A 14,995-nucleotide genomic window follows, 5' to 3' on the forward strand; every position below is an offset into this window, starting at 1 on the left:
TGTCAACCCAATGAGCAGTAATGCAAATGCATTCATCATTCGTATGCTTAGAGCTCCAATTATCAGAAGTTAAGCAAATTAAACCAAGTGCTTTAGCCAACTCTTTTTTAACATGATCTCTCTCTCTTTTGCATAATACATTAGGACATCCCTAGTAGCTGTTTGTCTACTTATATTCTTAAAATTAGGACTAAAAACACTCATCATGTATCTAAATCCCGGTTATTCAATTGTCCTAAATGAATGCTTGCCACACCCAAGAAAAGTAGAAACAGCTCGACGACACTCATCAGCATCAAACTTGTAAGATTTTATAGATAAATCACTTCTTAAAGATGGTTGAGTGGCTATGGTGTATCGAGTGATGTCCTTACATTTTTTTTCAAACAACTATTTAGATGATGTCTTAAATAGGAGGTTTCACTAGAAGATTTAGCAGAAAAGATACTCTTACAGTGATTACATTGTGCCTTTAACTCGTCTTTGTTTTCACATTCAAGCTTTGTCATTTCATCTCACACCTTTGAAGTAGTAGACTTTTGACGTTTGAAAACACTTTCATATTCATTAAATCCATCATCCACATGTATTGGAGTCTTCGAACTAGCCATTTTCATAAAAACTGAAGTCTTGAAATTGTAAAAACTTAGTTAATCTATATAAAAAAAGTTGTTCTAATTCTATGGTGGTGTCACCAAATGTAGCCACAACGCCACACTCTTCACAAATGGATTTAATCAATATTAACTTAAATATTCGATGTATTAATTAATTCAGTTATTTTCATTTTACAGCATTAATTAACATACCATATCCCTGCTTTGATTGTTTTTAAGATATGAAAATACTATTATTTTAATTAATTAACTGGATTAATACAAAACATCTATTATTTTAACTCAGTTAATTAACTGTATTAATTAAATCATTTAATTAACATACCATACCATGAATATATTAAATTCTTTAAAATATATAGTTAACTAATACCATGAAAATATGGTTACAGTTTCAATGGTATTAATTAGTATTGTTTAGGAAAATTAAGATTTGGTATTAATTAAAATTAAAACATATATTTTTATGGGGAAAATTAAGTTAACTTGTATTAATATGAGTTAATACAAAACATCTATTGTTTTAATTGTACTAATACAATTTTGCTGGGGATCGACCCGATTAAACAACGAATAAGTAAAAAAATAGCGGAAGAAATTGGGAAATTGAACACTCAAATTTAACGTGAAAAAACCCCTCCAAAGTGGATAAAAAACCACAGGAAAAGATACTTATACTATAATAGCAAAAGAACAAAGAGTACAAAAAATAGAGATAAAAACTAAACCTCGAAAACTTGAAAACAAAGAACCCTCAAAATGTAAACACAAAATTCTCTAAAAGTGTTATGAGTTCTAATCTCTAATGGGTGTATTTTCTAATGTTGTAAAAGAACCTATTTATAGGCTAAATTCATAGATAAAATAATAAAATAATCTAGACTAATTAGAGTTTGATTGAAACAAATAAACAAAGTTTAACTGGACTATTATTTCTCAAATTTGACTGAAATAGGAGTCATACTCACTAAATCTCTACCCTGACTCATATTTCCAGAACACCATCTTTGCCAAAGCCCACCATAGGCCTATCTCGAACTATGTAGGGAATTAAATGAGTCGAATTTGTGCTTAAAAATTGAAAGACTTCTAGCCTTCAACTTGTACACTACCAAATCAAAACTAACCCGAATCTAATTTTCACGAACACGGTGCCCTAACTTTTCAAAACGTGCATCCAAAAGAGAACCTCTCTTAAACGAAATGGCCATACCTTTTTCCCTCTTATAACCAAGTTGCCTCCACTCCAAATGAGTTTACCTCGACTTCGTAATGGATGAGGGACATCCGATTTCACCAGTCACTATAGAACTTTTCAGAATATAAAGATTGTCGGTCTTTTTACCTTTTAACAAAACGAGAGCTCCACGAGATACCTTAATGTCACTCGACTCAGTGTTGATTCCGTATCCTTTGGAGTCTAAGATACTCAAGGAGATGAGATTCTTTCGTAAATCAGGTACATACCTAACATCTGAGAGTATCCTAGTCATCCCATCGTGCATCCTAATTTTAACAGTACTAATACCAATTACCTTACTAGATGAATTGTTTCCCATGCATACAACTCCAGCTTCAATCGAACTATATGTGGAGAGTCATTTTCTATTGGGACACATGTAGAAATAACATCTCAAATCTAGGATCCACTCGGACGTAGCGATAACAAGAAATCATTACCGCTTTCATTGGCCAAATTAGCACCAGCTACATCTTCCTCGTTGCTCTTAGCAACTCTTTTATTTCGTAGTTTATAACAATTTGCTTTGACGTGACCTAACTTTTTACAATAGTGACACATTGTGTCTCACTTCTTTGATGCTACCAAAATAGAATCTTGCCTATCTACCTTGCTATCCGAACCAAAGCCATTGTTTAGTTTTTCTTTACTCAATAAATGACCCTTCACATCTTCGAACGAGAGTTTGTCTCTACCATAAATCAGGGTCTCTCTGAAAGACTTGTATGAAATGGTAAAGAGCACAATAATAGCATAGCCTGATCTTCATCGTCAATTTGAACCTTAATATTCTTTAGACCATTTAAAAGAGTAATGAATTGACTAATGTGATCTCTAAAAAGCTCACCTTCATTCATGTGTAAATAGACGTTGTTTCAGCATTAAACGGTTAGCCAGGGACTCAGTTGCATAAAGAGTTTCTAACCTTTTCCACAAGGCAAATGACGCATTCTCCATCAATACCTCCTGCAATACCGTATTTGTGAGGCACAACTGGATTGCAGACAAGGCCTTTTTATCAAACTCTTCTCATTCTGTTTGATTTAGATTCTCAGGCTTTTTCTCGATAACAACCTTTTTCAGGCTAGTTTGAACTAGAATTACCATCGTCTAAACTTGCCACAGTTTGAAATTTGTGACACCATCGAACTTCTCAATTTTAAACCTTGTTGTTGTCATCTCTGAACGGGCTCATCTACGAAAATTAAACTAGCTCTGATACCACTTGTTGGGGATCGACTCGATTAAACAACGAACAAGTAAAAAAATAGCTGAAAAAATTGAAAAATTGAACAAAAAAATTAAACTTGGAAAAATCCATCCAAAAAAGAATAAAAAACCACGAGAAAAGATAATTATACTATAATGGCAAAAGAACGAATAGTACAAAAAATAAAGATAAAAACTAAACTCTGAAAACTCGAAAACAAAGAACCCTCAAAACGTAAAGACAAAGTTCTCTAAAACTGTTATGAGTTAATCTCTAATGGGTGTATTTTCTAATGTTGTAAAAGAACCTATTTATAGGCTAAATTCATAGGTAAAAGAATAAAATAATCTATACTAACCAGAGTTTGATTGAAACAAATAAATAGAGTTCAACTGGAAGATTATTTATCAAATTTGATTGAAAAAGGAGTCATACTAAACATATTTTCTAATGAATCATTTGATTGAAATAGGAGTCATACAATAATCTTTACTATTTGTTATTACACATTATATTTACTATTTGTTTAATAATTTTGTCAACACTATCCAAATAATACAACTGTATAACTTTTTTACTTCAGCTTTCAAGATACAAATAATAAAAAATCAAAATCGAAAAAGGATATACTGTAAGGGTAGGTATTTATATGGGTCAAACCAGAATGAAATAAAGAATTTCAGATCTTCACCCATAGTTACTGTAAACTTCACAACAACTCACATAAAAAATATTCAACAAATTTGAATATTTTTTTGCGAAAATTACCTATTTGGAATGGGTGTCGTCTTTGTGAATGGGTGAGTGGGGGGCTGAGTTTATAGAAGGCAAAGAAGCTTAAAGTAGTAGCGGTGATCAGCAACTGGTGAAGAAGTTGAAACCAACAGAAGGTAGAGAAGCAGCAATGATGACAATGGCGAGGAAACAAGTGAAAAGCAACAAAATGAAGAGAAGCAGCAATGGTGGTAGCAACAAAGAAGCAAGAAGTAAGGAAAAAATATCAAGGATTAGGAAAATAGATATTAGAAAGGAAAATGGAAATGAGAAGGGGAATATCAAGATTGGAAAGGAAAGTGAGGACTAAGGAACAAGAGTAAATTATTAGGGGTTAATAAAATCAGGCCAGTCTCGGGATGAAAAATCCTTGCCCGAAGCTCGTCCCATTTTTAAAACGGGTCTCATTCCTAAACCCAAGCCCATTTTTTGGGGTTATATTTTTTCTAAACCTTCTCATATTTTGGGCAGGCCTTTAGGCTGGATCGGTGGCCTGACCCATGAATAGGTCTACTAAACAGCCATCTAATTTTGAAATCTTACAAGAAAACCAAGCAAATTTCAATATTTAATCATTTTAGTCTTTAAATTCAAAACTATTCAAAATCACTTTACAAAATAATTCAAATTTATCATCAAACTTCAAACTAAACCATTAATAACTAAAATATTCAAGAATACAATGACAAGTTTTTAAATCTTTGACAATATCTCAAAATAGTCCCTTGGCTAGATAGATTAAACTGCAACGATTTCAAAAACATAACATTTATGAAAAACGGGCTGAAAAAATACCATACATAAGAAATGAAGCTTGGCCCATTATTCCAAGGTTTCAACCGTGGAGTTTTGGTTGAAAGAACAACGATGATGAAAGTGACATTTGTTTTCCTGTATTGTAGTAATTTAACCTTATTTTAATATAAAAATTTTAATAATAAAACTTAATAAATCAAGCCTAAAACTAGCCACTAACATCAAGAATGGCTAAATTTCCATATTAGACCATTTAAATATGCTTTTATATTCGATTTTAAATTTTAAACTCATAGTGATTGACTTTTGTAATTTCTATAATTTAGCCCTTTTTCTTTAATTAACTAGCCAAATGTCAAAATTTCTGGACCAAATTTTAATATGACACTAATTACCTTGTAAATATTAAAAAAATTACAATTTATGGACTCACACATCGGAATTGAGGTCTCAAAATCACTATTTTTGACACCATTAAAAAATAGGTTGTTACAAATTAACTAACCAAATTTCAATTCATTTATATACTAAATCTGATATTTCAATATCTTAACATTATTTTAAGGCCCTTATAAAAAGCTTAGTTCATAATTTTACTATTTATTGTTGAACATTTATTTATTTAGCTTAATTAACTCATAACAACTTAATTTAGGCCACAAATGTTTAAAATTTAGTATCTTGACATCCATTATTAGCTTATTCGTTTATTCAAATTTTTTAGTATCATTTAGTACATACCACTTTAGTTCACATATAACAAGTTATATTTTCAGGAAAATCTCATTATCAAGATTTTTAATTCATTTCACCCATAGGAAAAATTAGTAGACTGACTCAAATATATGAGAACTATCTAGAACACACTAGAGAGCACATAAGTGCTTATCCTTAAGGCTTCATATCAAATCCCTCCAAAATACACTAGAAAACACATAAGTGTTTGTAACAACCTATTTTTTAATAGTGTCAGAAACAATGGTTTCAAAACCCCATTTTTGATATTAGAGTTCGTAAATATTATTATCTAATATTTATGAGGTTAGTAAAAATTTTAATTAAAATTTTGTCCTTCAATTTTTTCAATCGAATAGTTAATTAATATAATGACTAAATTGTAAAAGTGGTAAAAGTTGATCATTTTTTATTTTTAATTAATTGGAGGACCAATTAAGCAGTTGGACCATTATGTTATGATCAAACGATTGTGGATGTTTGGTGTAATCCACTAAATGTGTTAATTAGGTTTAAGATTAACTAATTAAGGTTAATTAAGTTAAGTTTAATTAATTAAATATTAAACTAAATAATATATGTTAAAATTAAGTAAAAATAAAATATTTTCATATCATATTCTTCTCCAACCAAAACCAAAAATAAAGGAAGGGTTTCAAACCTGAAAAACTTTCACTTAAAGATTGGTAAGTGATTTTAAGTTCGTTTCTTGTAATTTTTATGCTTTTGAGGTCTCGCGAGCTTGATTTAACTAGCCAGTGTACCAATTTGTAAAACTATTAAAGTTTTCAAAAGTTTTCATTATTGATTTCTTGAAGTTCTTGGTGTTAAGTTGTTAGATTTTAAGCTTAGAAGTGAAAAATGACTAGTTTGTAAAGTTTAATTTCTAGTTTTTGAACATAGGGACTAAAGTGAATAAATTTTGAATTTGATATTAAAATTTTGTAATTATAGATAATAGAGAGCTATCGAAGGATGTAATTAAGATCAGCTTCAAAATCGAAGCTCAAAGTTAAAAGTTATGGTAATTTTGATTTTAAGCACTAAATTGAATAAAATAAAAACATTTAGGAAAACTTTGAAAAATAAAATTGAACTAACATATGCATATAATAGGATGTTATAAGATATTTAGAATTGATAAATTGAAATGAATTATCATATAGATCAATATTTGAATCACTCGAAGGATAATTGAGGAAAAGGCAAAATTACGGATTAGTCCTCGACATCTTATTTATTTGCTGTCTTCCAATTAAGTTCATATGAAGTATACTATTTTAATTAATTGATATATTGAATTGTTGTTAGCTCGATAAATCAACTAGAAATCTCCAAGAGGGGGTGAATTGGCCTTTAAGAAAATGGTGGAAGTAACAAATGAATGAGTAGCAAATAACACAACGATTTATAGTGGTTCGACCCCAATTGCCCATTCCACTAACTTAGCTTTCCACAACTATGAATTTTCCCAAATTCACTAAGTTGATAACCTTTGAGGAGAAGCTTTAACCTTATAATATCCCTTAAGATTTCTACCCAAAATCATAAGATTACAACTCCCTTAAGGTTTCTACCCAAACCTTAAGACTCAATCCTTTCAAAGAGTAAATATAAATAGAAATCTAAGAATTAATCCTTACAAGATCAAAATGCTTGCCAATTAAGCACAAATAAACAAGAATACACTTGAGCTAAAGAATAATAACGAAGGCTCACAAGTGTGTATAAGAAAAGTATGAAAGAATTAAGCATTAAAGTAGTATTGATTGATCTTTTGGCTTGATGATCTCTCTTGTTGTTATAGGACCTTTGGAAGATGGTATTTATACCCTCTAATTCATTTTTAACCGTTGTGGTTGTTGGAAACATGAATAAAGCCATTGGGGATGAAAATACCATATCATTAAATTCACCTGCAACAAAAGGTATAGATATTTTTTCTAGAAGTATCGATACTACTACAGCATGTTTGGTTGGGTGTATTGGCATAGCCATTACACCCCTATTCCATGGGCCCCATTTAATCTCACTTTAATCCTTTGTTTGGTTCAGTGTATTGGCTAATATGGGTCTAATACATTACAGACCTAATCCCCAAAATCCACCGATTTTTAATCCCTCCGTTTTGCTCAGTTTAGGTTCTGCTTTAGTTTTATACCCTATTTTACCCTCCCTCTCAATCGATCGACGCTTCCCCTTTCATTCTTCTGTTTCTTCCTTCTAGCTTGGGGTTTCTGCAGATTTGCTCCCTCTCGATCGACGCTTCCCCTTTCCTTCTTCTGTTTTTTACAACACAATTTACGCTTGGCCTTCTCAACCTTTTCTTTTCTTTTTCTCTCTGTCACTCTTTCGCTTGCTCTCATTTGGTGGGTTTCCAAGTTTACTGCAACTGAAAGGTAAACCAAGGTTTCTAATTCTCTTTTGCTCTCAAACTGTTTGCTCTCAAACTTCTTTCTTGGTTTAGCAATCGTTTTATATCTGACATATAATTTCTCTTTTCAATATTCGATATGTAGATTAGGTTGTCATTTAGTAAAGTTCACTTCATGATTTGTGCCTAATTTTTTATTTTGAGTTTGAACCTTTGAGTTTTCAATACTGCCTAATTTTTTTATTTCAGTGAGAATTTTCGGTCGGGGTATTGGTATTTTCTACTGGTTTAAACATAATTACAGTGAGAACAACTTCAGTTTGAGGTTCTATAAGATAATAAAAAGCCCAATTATTTGGATAGTGAAAGAATACATGAAACCGTAATATTCATGGTTTTTTTCTGGATGGAATTTTCATAGCTTTTTGAGCTGGCATATATTGAATAAAAAGGTTCTTTTCTGGCTGTGCTATGTCTATTTATTAGTTTAATGATCAGTCATTGTGAAAGTGAGTCACTGGATTTAACATGTTTAAAAAAAAAAAGAACAGGTTGAGGTAGTTATCATGACTGAACCTTTTGTGCATGCATATTTATGAGATTTTGATGTGCTGATTTCTTTCTACATGCATCTCTACACCTAGCTGATTATAACTTCCCTGCAAAAATTTTGTCACCATTTTGGTTGCCTAGATCTTTATCCTTTTATTAGTATAACTCATCTTCTACCTAAGTTGCTTAATAGAATTGTTCATGCTTCTTTCAGTGAGTCCCGGTTACTTCTCTTTTAGAGTTTGATTTAATAGCAGGGCAGCAATTTCCACTGCTGGTTATATTTTGTTTGGTTCCTTTTTCATGTCTATGGTTATGGTTCCTGTTGTTTTTGCATTTGTTTTTATTTCACCGAATATATGTTTTGAGAGGAATTGGAGTCCCTGAATCGAATATCCTTATGCTGCTTAACCGTCATCCTCGAATATTTTTGTATAATCCGGTTCAGCTTAAGTAGATTGTGGAGGAAGTCAAAGGAATGGGAATTAATTAGAAGTGAGTTAGCATAGGCTGCAGTATTAGTACTTTGTAGGATGTGCCATGTTGCCCTTGAAGACCAAAGGAATTACTTTTTGCACGTTCATGTCCCGTTGTCTTGTTTCAGTTCATTATTTTGGTCTGAAACTTCTTGTAGTTGGAATTTGTCAATGGAAGCAGCCATGTTTTTGTAGCTGTATTCCTTTCTTCCATTGATGAAGCTTAAGCTCAACATTTTGCTTGACTTGCTGTTAATTTAAGTCTCATTGGTTTGAAGTGCAATAGTGTAATGAGTTTCATTGGCTGCTTTGTTAGTGTCTTTTGTTTTTTCTGCATGTAAGCAGATTCGAATCACTGTCTTTGATACAAGTTGAAGCTGGAGTTTAGCTTTGCTGGTTCTTACAGTCACCTTTACAAGATGGTGTCCAGTATAAATCAATGAAATACTTTTCATATGATACATAATGAAATTTTATTGCGCCTGGTGTATCTGACCACTGTTGTTCCAGTATATTGATGTTCTATGTGAAATTTTGCAGGTATTGGACTGTTAGCTACCGATTTGCTCCAGACATAAATCGTTGGCAAGCTGAAGCTCTAGTTGCAATTCAAGAGGTTTGGTAACTTATCCAATCTTCTAAACTTGTAAGACTTCAAAATCAAATACAGAGAAACACAGTAACACTGTTAGCATACATGTTGATTTTTTGCATGGAGTTTTAATTTTTTTGGAAATTATTTTATTTTTTCTGTCTTTTAGCTATTTATTTTCTATTTGGTAAAGTAAATAAGAATTTGTGCTTACAAGTATTTTTTAAATTTTAGCTACTTGAATCATTATAATTTGGGTAAGTGTTAAAACAATTGCTATTATTGTTAATTCTAGAAAGATCTGATATTGAATTGCATAAGCAATTGCTGTTATTGTTCTGGGATTTGTTTAAACAAATATTTTTGTCTCACAATTTATGCCAACAAGTATATACAAGAAGTCTATTTAACAAGTCCTTCCAAACACATTTTTAATTGGTATTAAAGCCTAATAACAAAAGCTTTTGGTGTGGTTTTCTATTTGGTGAATTAAAATGAATTTTATGAAGGAAGGTAGCTCAACTTCAAAACTACTTCTTTTGGACAGAATAAACTATGCCTATTGGAAGATTGAGATGTGAACATTCATCAAGTCTATTGATAAAAGAGCTTGAAAATCATCCATTTAACTAGATGAGAGCCTCCTAAAACAACAAGCTTATATGGGTCACATATTGTAAAATCAAAAGCACAATGTATCACTAAAGAAGATAAGATTGTAAACTTGACATTCATACGAAATTATAGGATTTCTTGCACCAGTGATTACTTAGATGGGGTGTTAGATATAATACAATGAATAAATTTTAAGGTGATTAAAATTGAAGGAATAAATTAGAAACATTTTATTAAAAATAAAACTAATTAAATGTGTATATTCATATACAATGCATTAATTAAAAATATCTTTAAATAATTAAAATTAAAAATATTATTTTAATAATATTACATATATATCGACTTTTGAACCATTATAAATTATCTTTTATAATATCATATATTATGATTTGAGTAAATTCATATAAGAATATTGATTATTAAGAATTTTATTAAATTATATATTTTAATTATAATATATTTAATAATAATTATGTTTAAATATGATTAAATTATTTATTATTGATATTAATAATCTTATTAAAATTTAAATAACAATAACAATAATCATTTACCCAAACAAATTTATGCTAAGGGTATTCTAGTAATTTTAGTTTTTCCATTATGCTATTACACCTCTATTCCATTCAACCAAACACAAGAATACTATTACGCCTCTATTCCATTACATTCAACAAAACAATTGATTTGCTATTATGCTTCTATTCCATTACGCCTCTATTCCAATACAGCGAACCAAACGTGCTGTTAGTATTTAATGCCTGGTTTAGTGATTGTTAGAGTTAGTTTACAATGATACAATTGAAAATAGAATGTCAATTTGGTATCAATTTTAGAATGTCAATTTGATGCTTTTTGGCTTGGAGTAGTACCAACTTGTTGTAAAACTCTTTTAACATGATTGAAAATTTTTAATTCAATTGAAATAATTTTAACTTGATTTTATCATTTTGCTAATTTTGTTCAACTTTAACTTTTATTCAAAAAACATTTTAATTTGTTATATCAAAACATAGTATCAAATAAAGCTAGGTATAATAATCTCCCCCTTTTTGATATAACGAAACATTTGGTAAATTTTTTTTAAATAAATTGCTCCCCCTTAATAAAATTCATTTTCAATTTAAGGTTTAAAAAAATTAACATAAGATAAAATTTGACATTTATGTTACTTTAAAAACATGGTCACTAAATTTGGAATAAAATAAATTTATCATACTCAATCAACCATTAAATTTACCTTTCTCTTTTCCCCCTTTTTGTTTTATAAAAAATAATCAAATAAAGTTGAAGAGGAAAAGAAAATGGTTAGTCCAAAGATAGATATTAAAAATAAGGAACAAGTGAACTAATAGACCAAGTAAACATTAAGGTGAAATTACATAGAATTTGCATTAGTGATGTTCTCTTTGAAGCAATGCACCTTTTCCTACAAACATAGAATTAAAATTTTGTTTTTTTTGTACTCAATTTCTTTTGGGTCCATAAGCGTTAGTGTTCAAGATTCTAGTCCTTTTAGGTATCCATTTTGAAATAATATCATTATCTTTAGTAGTTATGAGTACTTTAGGGACCTATGCACTTTTAATAATTTTTCTTTTGTAAAAACTTGGAGAACATCTATGTTTATAGAAATTAAAGCTATTTTTAACAAAGTTTTGTTTTGAATTTTCTCTTCTTTACATCCATTTTTTCAAAAACTTTGTTAGAGTGAGCTTTTTCACTTTTAAGCAGCTCAAGTTGCTTTTGATGATTATCATGAACTTTAGAAAGTAAATTATGCAAGTCACAATTCTTTTTCTCAAAATCATTTATAATAGCTTGCATATCATTTATCAAGTTCATGCTTGACTTTGAAGAGGAAATTATTTTCCTCTTTTAGTTTTGAAATAGTTTTCTTATATTTTGAAATCATTAATTCAAACTCCAAGCCTAATTCATCATAGGCATCTTGCAACTCATCAAAAGAATAAAAATTGAAATAGATGAGTTAAAAGTTACCTTAGAATCATTGATGGCCATAAAGCATTGGTTGGCTACTTCTTGATCTTCATCATCGGATGAATCCTTATCACTCAAAGTAGCAAAATTGGCCTTGTATTTTTGTTTACTAGACTCCTTCTTCCATTAAGGACAATCAAACTTGATGTTTTCTTGTTTCTTGCACTCATAACAAATAATAAGATCTTTCTCCTTGGTAGATTCAAGCTTCAATTCCTTAGTCTTTTGGAATCTTCTTCCTTTATTGGACTTCATAAACCTTTTGAATCTCCTAGAAAACATCTGCATCTCTTTGTCTTCATCCACCTCTTCACTTGATTCTATATTCATTTGTGGTGGATTTTAGAGCAATACAAGCCTTATTCTTTATAACTTTTTCTTCTTTATCCCTTTCATTAAGTCTCATCTCATGTGTAAGAAAAGAACCGATGAGCTCATCCAATGTCAAAGTTTCTAAATTCTTTGCTTCTTCAATCGCGGTCACCTTAGCTTCCCATGATTTAGGTAAGCGTCGAAGCATCTTCCTTACCACCTCTTCATTTGGATAAATCTTCCCATAAGACTTCAATCCATTTATGATGATTGTAAATCGATCGGACATCTCCTTAATATCCTCTTCGAGCTTTATCTTGAAAGTTTTGTAGTTGAGTGTAAGGATTCCAAATTTAGACTTCTTCACCTAGCTAGTGCCTTCATGGGTGACTTCAAGCTTATCCCATATCTCCTTAGCATTTGAACAAGGAAAAAATCTACTATATTCATCTAGACCAAGTGCACAAAATAGAATATGCATTGCCTTGCATTGAGTTGAATGCTTCTTCTATCTTCCTCAATCCATTCCTTCTTGCTATTTGGAACTAAAAGCTCTCCTTACTGTTTGGATGGAATTGAAGGACCATCCATAATAATGTCCTATATGATAAGATTATTTGCTTGGACAAACAACATCATCATTGTCTTCCAATAAGAATAGTTCACACCATTGAAATAATGAGGTTTGGAGATAGACTGAGACTCACCAAAGAAAACTGACGCGAAAGTAAACGAAATTGTTGTAGGATGAGTTGATGATAATTTGATCTTCTCTAAGGATCTTCTGTTGGTTGTTAAATCATCTTTAGAGCCTAGCTTTGATACCAATTATTAGCTCGATAGATCAACTCGAAATCACCAAGAGGGGGTGAATTGGCCTTTAAGAAAATGATGGAAGCAACAAATGAATGAGCAACAAAGAACACAACAATTTATAATGGTTCGGCCCCATTGCCTATCTTACTACCTTAACTTTCCACTACTAAAGATTTTCCCAAATTCAATAAGTTGATAACCTTTGAGGACAAGGTTTAACCTTACAATCTCCCTTAAGATTTCTACCTAAAATCATAAGATTGTAAGTCCCTTAAGGTTTCTACCCAAACCTTAAGACTCAACCCACTCAAAGAGTAAATACAAATAGCAAACTAAGAATTAATCATTATAAGATCAGAATGTTTTCCAATTAAGCACAAATAAATAAGAATACACTTGAGCTAGGCTCACAAGTGTGTACAAGAAAAGTATGAAAGAATTAAGCACTAACATTGTATTGATTAATCTTTTGGCTTGACGATCTCGCTTATTGTTGTAGGACCTTTGAAAGATGGTAATTATACCCTCTAATTCATTTTTAACCGTTGTGGTTGTTGGAAACATGAATAGAGCCATTGGGTATGAAAATACTAGATTATTAAATTAACCTACAACAAAAGGTACTGATACTTTTTCTACGAGTATTGATACTATTAGCATTTAATGCCTGATTCAGTGACCGTTAAAGTTAGTTTACAACGATAACAAGGAAAATTTATCGATACATGGTAAAATGTATTGATACTTTTTGTAATTGATTGAAAATAAAATGTCAATTTGGTATCGATTTTAGAATGGGTATCGATATTTTTTGGCCTGGAGCAATACTAACTTGTTTTAAAACTCTTTTAACATGATTGATAATTTTTAACTCAATTAAAACCATTTTAACTTGATTTTATCATTTTTCTAGTTTTGTTCAACTCTAACTTTTATTCAAAAATATTTTAATTTGTTATATCAAAACATATTATCAAATAAAGCTAGGTATAACAATTGTATTTATTTTGTTTTTGAATTAAATTGCTATGATTTGAATGAATTTGGCATCAAATGGACTAGATTGTAAAGCATGTATATTATGATTATTATAGATTGTTTCAAGGTATTGAGATGAATACCAAAATGTATGTGGAATTTATAAATGTGTATATGGCTACAAGGTGTAAAATGATACTGATTTGGTAACAGTGCCAATGTGAGCTTAGTAAATGATTAAGATACAAATGGCATGCCATTACGATCCCAATGAAATAGGAAATGGTTCAAATGAATATGGAAAACAATTGTTTGATCAGTAGTTTATATGATGATTTAAGATCCAACATGTGAACTGTGTGAACAATCATCAAACCTGATCTAATGATTATGTGAACAACTCAAATATGTCAGCTCTTATGAGCACAAAAATCTGGTATTTAAATTTAATTTACTACAGTTATCCAGGCAAAAATTGTAATTAAAATGAAAATGCGATGGTCGAAATGATTGATTAAGAATGAAATTACATATACTAGTAAATTGATTATAATTTGTTGAGTTTATGATATTGAATGTATTGTTGAATATGTGTATGATTGTATTATTGGCTTATGATATATAAATGATCTAACCTATTCTTTGAATCGTGTATGAAAGTGAAGAATATCAAAAGATGCCATGTTTTTGTCTATATATTTCAATTGCTTAAATTGTTGAAATATTAAGGTAAGTTATGTATTTTTCATATAAGCTTACTAAGCATTTCTTATGCTTATATTATTTTTTTCTTTCCTTGTAGTGTCACTTACGAAACATGTCAAGCAGATTGCTCAGAAGTTCCATATCTTGTTATTATTTCGATAGACTTTCAACCGTTTCATAGTCCGATTTTATGGCATGTATATAGGTGTGGTGGATTGTGTCAACTTGGAATGTTGCAC

At 30.4% G+C, this 14,995-nt stretch overlaps 1 long non-coding RNA gene across 1 annotated transcript; it reads left to right on the forward strand.

Annotated features, from left to right (window-relative positions):
* Positions 1–7,574: 7,574 nt before the first annotated feature.
* On the forward strand, positions 7,575–9,379 carry LOC107918494 (uncharacterized). The gene is made up of 2 exons (XR_001690123.2): positions 7,575–7,731; positions 9,275–9,379. It is a non-coding gene; the product is annotated as an uncharacterized lncRNA (long non-coding RNA).
* The last annotated feature ends 5,616 nt before the right edge of the window (positions 9,380–14,995 follow it).

The sequence above is a fragment of the Gossypium hirsutum genome, chromosome D08, assembly GCF_007990345.1.
Source record: "Gossypium hirsutum isolate 1008001.06 chromosome D08, Gossypium_hirsutum_v2.1, whole genome shotgun sequence".
Classification (NCBI taxonomy): domain Eukaryota; kingdom Viridiplantae; phylum Streptophyta; class Magnoliopsida; order Malvales; family Malvaceae; genus Gossypium; species Gossypium hirsutum.